Here is an 8,212-nt window from a genome sequence, read left to right as displayed (position 1 = left end):
GATGGATGTATAGTGAGAACTTATGTTTTCCCCTAATTTAATGAGATAGTGATTTTAGAAATATGATAGATGGACGGATGGATTGATAAATGGATAGATGAATATCTCACACATTCTCACAACCACGTTGTAGATATCCTATTTTTGCACTCGCATGATTAATCAACTCGATTGCGACGATTCCCGATTTAAAGTTTTTTATTTATTACTAGATTTGTTTCCAAAGCTCAGATGAGATATTTCATACAAACAAACGTTTGAAATCATACTACGCTATCAAAACATAGAAATCATCATTTTGAGATTAAAATAAGTTTTATAAATAAATCATAAAAAATAATCAAATTATCAAAATACCCCTGACACCAAAACATTCCTAGAGGGTACATTACGCTTAGGAAAACCCTTTTGAACATATAAAATAACAAACGATAACCAAATAAATTGTTTCACCAATTTTCACAAAATTCGACCAAATTACAAAAATACCTCTCACTGGGTCCACGATCATTTCGTGTCAAAAACCTATAATAAGTGACACAAATCAATATTCTCATTGAATTTCTTACGAAAAATTAATTTTTAAACTTCCCAAAATGTCAAAAAAATGACATCCTAATGCAAAAGTTCTCTTTGAGAGTAAAAAGATAATTTTTCAATCATAAAATTTGAAAATCTGAAACTAATAATTAAAATATTAATTAATATAAAGTGAAATCTTAATAAATTAAATTAAAAATTTTAAATAAATAAATTTAATTAATTAAACCCATGGGCCAAATTTCAAGTGACGACTCATTTATTCAAGTTGAGTCCACCTGATATTTAACAAAAAACCTTCTATCGAGGGTCTAAAAGAATTCAAAATAACTTAATAAAAAACCCTCCATTGGGGGGTTCTTCCAAATTTAAAATATTCATTCTACGTAAGTCAAAAAATCAAAATCCAAATGAAATCACTTGAAATTTTATCTAAACCACTAAATACAACCACCACTACCTCGAAGCCAAATGAAAGAAAGACAATTAATATATAATAAGAGAAACAATTACGAAACTAGCAAATTTATAGAAAAAATAATCATACGTGAGGAGTGAGATGATAAACATACCAAGTCAATGGATGAAAGACTTTTATAAGAAACAACAACATATATTACTAAATCAGTCAAAAGAAAGAGTTGTGATATATTACGAATGTGGAAAATTGAGACATAAAGGAGAATAATGTTCAGGTCGACGTCAACCGATTAAGGATGTGTGGCTCAGAAAGATGTTAGACAAACCAATTCAATGAACAATAAGGCCACCATATTTCAATAAAGTTGATCACGTATTGGTGCCACCCCGAACAGACAAGATTAGCGATTGGAAACGAGAAATGGTACAAAACTTACCACAATTGCAAGGTGCACCACTAAATTCAAGAAATGAAGGAGCGTTAGACTTCTTCGCAAGAGGTAAATATTATTCCACCCAGAGACCACTACCACAAGTCGTGCCTTTGAAGGATGAGAGAATTTTCCAGCCCAAAGGACAGGTAAATCTAGGGATATGGTTATAAAATTTTCAACGATTACGTCCACTACGATTTAGGGGTTTTTCCGATCTGATTAAAAGCAATGAGTGGATTTTGAAGACCTGAGAGATTTTTAGTGCTATGTAGTGCCCGAGAGATCATTGGGTGATGGTGACTACATTCTAGTTAGACGGGAATGCCAGTCATTAGTAACGTCTTAAGAGGAATGTATTGGAAGATGGATCGTTTGAGTAGGTAGACTTCAAGAAGATGATTGTTGATAGATTTATATCCGATACTACTGGAGAAATCAAGTACTAGGAGTTTTTGAGGTTAGTGCAAGGAAATCTATCGATTATAGACTATGGTATGATATTTACTAGGTTGTCACGATATGCGTCCGAGCTTATCTTGATAGATCTGTAGAAGGCCTGTAGATTCTTTAGAGAATAATAACCCCATCTAAGGGCCAGGAGGTTGATGATTGAAACTACCAATTATAAAGATACGATGAGTCGAGCTTAGAGGGTAGAGCGATGGGAGATGGAATTACAGACCGCTAGAGGGCAAATAGTCGACCTTAGATTTTTTTTCCTCCCAGATCAGCTTCGACTAAGAGACCGATGTATTCGAGGCCAATCTCTTCCGGATCAGTGTATATCCACAATAAATAATTCCTCTACTACCGAGTTATAGGATTCCCCTATCAGTGAGAGCATCTGGAGTTCCAATGATGTCAAAAGGACCAAAAGAACCAACAAGGCAAGTTCAGAGCATTCAGGCTCCAATTTACCAACTGCCTACTCCACAAAAACCTACGAAAATAAGATCGTTGACATGTTACACGTGTGATCAGGTAGGACATATCAGGAGAGAATGCCCTCTATCACAGTCGCGAACGAGGGTTCTGACCCAAGAGAAAGTACCTGTCTCCGATGAAGTTTTGAAAAATACAATTTTTAATTATAATATTAAAAAGTGGAGTTATATTCAACACTAGTTCCTCTAGATCATATAATTTTATTGAGATTTTGCACACTTACTAGAGCTAGAAACAACTGACACGGGTCAAGTAATGAAATTATCTATACCATTGGGAGGCCTTGCGAAGAAAGAATGAGATTTTTGGAAGATCATTTAAGAACTTGCAAAACATAGGTGTTAGAATAGTTGTAAAGTGTAAAAAACGAGTTCGATTTGTAAGGCTAGTGGTGTGACTATGTAGCAAGTGAAAATATGTGTGATGTGGGCAAGATAAAGTTAAATGAATAAGGTTTAATCGATATTATAATAATATTTAAGTAATAATTAGTAGAAGTTGTAATTTTGGGGGTAGAGTAAGAAAATGTGTGTCTTGAAGAATGATTCTACCATCGTAACTTGAGCAAACTTTCAATGTGTTCCACGTGTCCATGCTGAAGAAGTATTTGCCAGATCCTTCACATGTGGTTAATTTGCAAGACAATTTATTGGATGTATTTAAAAGAGAAGTGTAGGTTGGTTGATGTAAGGTAGAATGTGAAGTACATATATATCTCAAATTAGAGTTGATGGGATGTAGGATTTATCCCCTTAAGTAAGATTTTAAATTATAAAAGATTATGACAGAGGTTTTGAGGAAATATCACAATAAGTAGAAAATGTAATATTGAATTGAATATAAAGATAGTGGTGTGTTTGTGGTAAGACTATGCATTGAGGAGTAATATTCATAGTAAGTATGAGTAAAACATAATAGACGGTGCAATTGATGAGAGGAATAAATATAAAGAATAGAGAAGATGTGAGAGGATTGTTGTTGATAGACATTGGTAGGAAAGTGATACAAGGTGAATTGATTGTTATCTTAGGGTTATACAAATAATGGATTAGTTGGAATATGAGTTTGAATTAGAGTGATTAATTAATGAATGTGTTGGGTTTCTACGAGTTATAAATGAGATTGGCTTGGGACTAAGAATAAATGGTAATCGAAAATAGGTGTTGTTTATTATATATGTCGTGTTAGTGGAATCGCGACAAAGCTCAATAAGGTATGATTTTAATTTTGAGGATGAAATTTTTATTAAGGGGGGGGGGGGGGGGGAGAATGTAAAATCCCAAGTTTTTAATTCGTATCTCGAGAAAAAATAAATAGTGAAATTTTGAGAAAATATTGAAAGTGGGACTTAGGGATAAAATCTTAGGATTTTTTGATCATTTTAATTGAATTTGACCTCATCATTGAATTCAAAATGATCGAAAAACATACTTTTGCCTGTAAACACTCTCAAATACGAGTCCAAGCATAAAAGTTTCAAAATCCTCGATTACCAAGTCGGACCAGGCTAAAATAATGATTTTTTACTAGAGCAAGAATTGTTAAGATTTGATCATACCATTGGGTTCGTAACAAAAAATTATTGAATATGGACTATTTTTTATCATTTTTGGAGCATAGAAAGTCGAATTATCTTCAAAAACGAAAATGACTTCAATTTTAGGGATTACCTCAGGCAAAAAATGTAAATTTTTATTAGAGCAAAAATTTATAGAAATTGATTAGACCATTAAATCCAAAACAAAAAATTAGATAAAATAGAATATTCATTTATCAGTTTTGGAGTCCGGATGGTCAAGTTATCGTCGATCAAAACAATAAGTAAAATATCGATTTCGTCCCAAAGTTATATAAATAAATTTTTTTAATTTTTTTTATCATCGGCTTCTCCAACCCATCTAAAAAAACCAGCCAACGGTTTTTTTAAAAAAATTCATTTTTTTCTCAACGTTCTAACTCAGATTCTTCGCGAACCGCTCGCCGTCGACGACCGACGCAGAAGGGAGAACTGTCCGCAGCCTCGTTTTCTATAAAAACCCACCCAACCTTTTTTCATTTCACTTTCTTTTTCACCCCGTATCGTCAAAAATCAGTCGTATTTATATGTAGGAGTTTTGAAACTTTGACCTCGGATTTCATCCGTTTCGGGATCAAACTGTCTTCCGCTGTAAAAGGGAGAAAAAACGATGGCGTCGAGATCTTCGAAACCATCGGGTCAAACTCAAAAATCAACCATCTCAAAGTTTGAACCATCTTGATTTACATGTTGATTTCCGCGTACGTGCTTCAATTCCGTCGCCTAGAGAGAGTAAGGAACTCTCAATTTCTATTAATAATCATAGATTGTGAAAATTTCATTTAAGATTTTATTAAAAATTTGTGGTAAGTTTTCAAAAATATAGAATCCAATTGGTTAATTTAAATTCACGTCAGAACTTGTATATTTGATATGTTTAATTGTATTTTATAACAAATTATACGTGGGTAGGATATTTCAACAAGTTATTTTCATCAGTTGGGTCCTGTGCACCGCTCGGACTCCGTTTTGATATAAGTTTTAGTACTTTTTCAATGTTATTGATAAAAATGAATTTCATAGTTGAAAAAATGATTTAATATTCAATTAATTCAAATTGAGTTGATGAATATCAGAAAGTAGATATTTTGTTTGAAAGATTGAAAACGGTAAAAATCGAAAAAAAATGGGAAAAGGGGTATGAAAAGGTAAAATGTCAGAATCACACCCGAAGGATGATATTTACATTTTACATTGTTGAGTTGTGTGTAGGTTGGTGAACGGATATCCAGGGATAATGATACTAGTTACATGTATATTTACTTTCTGTTAGCGCGAGGCGTTATTTACCTTTTCGCTCTATTATTTAGTTTAGGCCGGATGGCCACACTTGCATGGTAGGAAACTGGATATCCATTCTCAACCTTGTATTGTTGATTTCTCTTTTGTTTTCAAATGAAAATAATATATATATTTGTAAACTATTAAAGAGTTTGTGAATGCCTAAAGGGATAGTGCGTCATATTATCCGGAATGGTGTACTATCCTGGGATGTACTGTAGGGACCACCAAGCTCATATGTGGTATGAGACACGTATGAGAGTGGAGTCACAATTAAAATCCAGATTTATTCCTCTCTATCTTTATCAGTGAACTTATAATGTAAAAGTGGTCGTATACGAATGATTTGTATATTTGGAAATCACATGCACGCCTGATAGGTATAGACGAAGATGATTAGTCAGTGATCACTATAATAGTCGAACGTTCTGACACATCGAAAAGAGACCCATTGCTTACGGTCACGTCAAACGACCAGCCTGAGTCGGATAAATGGTCCCGCAAGTGTGGTAAACAACGACCAGCCACAAAATCAGGAACTAATACTTTATTATGAAACATTATGTCCTAACTGGGAGCGATTCAGGCGTGAGTCCCAACTCTCTAATTTCACTACTCTACCATTGTATATTATGTATCTGTTGTCTTATTTTGATATATAAAATGAAATGCACGTTTAATATTTCCATTTGATCAATTAGATTTGTATAAAAAAAGAATGTTATAGTGAGTACTGCTGATCGATGTAATGTGAGTTTTAAAATGTTTAGTTGCTCATCCTTGGCTATATGTACCAGTTAATCGTAGTTTCTTCTGTAAAATTTTGCATATTTTAAAATGATTCAGTATGTTTATTCGTTCATGTTAGGAGAGGTTATTGGTAGAAATTATTTGATTCCCTACTGGGTAATCATTGTTACTCACCATTTCCTTCTCCATTTTTTTAGTTTCAGATTCAGAGTTTGGCGAGGCAGGTATAGAGCACGAGTGTGAATCATTTGGTGGGTCAGATAGACAGTCAAAGTCCGTCACTTGGTGAGTATTGGGGTTATACCCCTAATGGTGTCAGATTCATCTAGGAGTATTATGGGTTTTTTTATAGAGCGTTAGGACTTTTGTTAGAGTGAGAAAATAGTTGTATAATTCTGTATTTTGTTATCCTTCCGCACTCTCATCTATCGTATGTTATTAGATGTATATAGACTTCTGCTAGCATTCTATTTTATATGTTTATATGCAGGATTGTATGTCGTTTATCAGGTGTAGGTTGAACGCCTTGGAATGCTAACATAAACAGAGAGACCATGCTGAAATTTCGAGGTGCCACCTAGTACCTCGAGATCTGACATGGGGATTTGTGTTAGCGTTTGGCGGGGCGCCACATTTTCAACTTAAAAACATATAAAAAAAGTTACAAAATAGTTAGACCTAGAAGAAGAAAGTCTCATCTCAAAGATTAGGAGTAGATCTAGAAACAAATACAAATCGAGAAGATTTGCATGAAAAATACTCGTCACCAATTTTTGAGGGAACTGATCGTTGTAATTACTCAGGTAAAAAATGATAATTTTTCTTATCTTTATTATAGATTTAGGCCGTTTTTGCAATGTAAATATTTGAGAATAGTAGAGATCGACTTTCGTCGAGTGAAATTTATGCATAATATTTTCCAATTTAATAACCTGATCCCCTTACCCATAACATTTTCGTAGTTTTGTGTTTCTTATCTGTTTAGATTCATCTTTAGTTTCTAGACCATAAAACTAGGTGGTGACTCCAAAAAATAATCGAATCCGCACTCGTAGATCGAGGGTATTTTTACTCGTGGAGATCTAATTGATAGATGGATGCATTAACATAAATGAATAGATGGCATTACTATTGTTTGTATTTTTTATAAAAATAACATTGTATATATATAATGAAACAAAACTATTTTATTTACTAATAAAAAGTTGTAGAAAGCCTAGAAAAAAAGATGCGTTGTTATATATTAAGAAGCGGGGGTTAATATAGGATAACACTTGATGTTTTATACTTTTTGTTAGTATAAGATACCTTATAGTGTAATACAACTTGTGAGATCTAGGAATTTCTTATCTTCTTTCTTTATGAATATGTGTGAGTAAATGCGGTCTTTGTATAATATAGAGATAGTCGAGATTCACATGTATTGACTTTTGATAGATGTAGACACGGGGAGTTCACTCCTAGGCTAGTTATTAATCACTCACTACAACATTTTTCATTTACAATGGCGGTTTATAACAGTGAAAAATTTTATCCGACGCTATTATATATATTTGCAGCGGATAATTGTATTCACTGCTATAGGGACTCGCACAAATATATACACCTCGAGTCTCGTAGATAATATTTGGTATGTAAAAATCGAATAATAATTAAATAGAATGAAGATAGAGATTCACTTACATTATAGTCTTAGAGATGAGTTATAGATGAGATGGTAAGAATTATTCAAGGAGATTATTAGTAAAGGAAAAGAGAGAAGTCGAAACAATTTTAGTGAGTTAGGGTTGGGGTGTAATCATTCGAAATCGTTAGGTGGGTGAAATTAGTAATTTAAGATAAAGTACAATTATTAGGTGGGTATCGCAGGTAAAGTGGGTGCAATTGGCCATTAGAGCGACCCAAAACAGATTGGAGTACAGAATAGAGATCTGGACTGCCAAAGCAGAAACCTTTTTACCGAATTTCCCAAAGCGGATGTGAAAGAATGAAAGAACAGTGTCACAGAGAAAGTGAAAAAGAGCAATCAGAGCATCCTTTCATGCTTTCTCACATCTTTTGATCTTTCTTTCTTCGTTTTCTTCTCGGAGAAAGCTTGAATGCTGCTCGAAATCTCTTCAGGTTAGTGAGAAATCCAAAGAAAAAGAAAAAATAACAAAAGAAGAAAAGCTTTTCTTTCGATAGATCTATTTGAATTTTATTTCAAATTCTGGGTTTTTGGTTTCTGATAGAAAAAAAATATAGTCTATTGCTGCGGAGACAAACG

This window comes from Akebia trifoliata, chromosome 4 (assembly GCF_017979445.1).
Source record: "Akebia trifoliata isolate Shusen 1 chromosome 4, ASM1797944v1, whole genome shotgun sequence".
Classification (NCBI taxonomy): Eukaryota; Viridiplantae; Streptophyta; class Magnoliopsida; order Ranunculales; family Lardizabalaceae; genus Akebia; species Akebia trifoliata.
The sequence above is the reverse complement of the archived record's forward strand: the minus strand, read 5'-3'. Positions refer to the sequence as shown.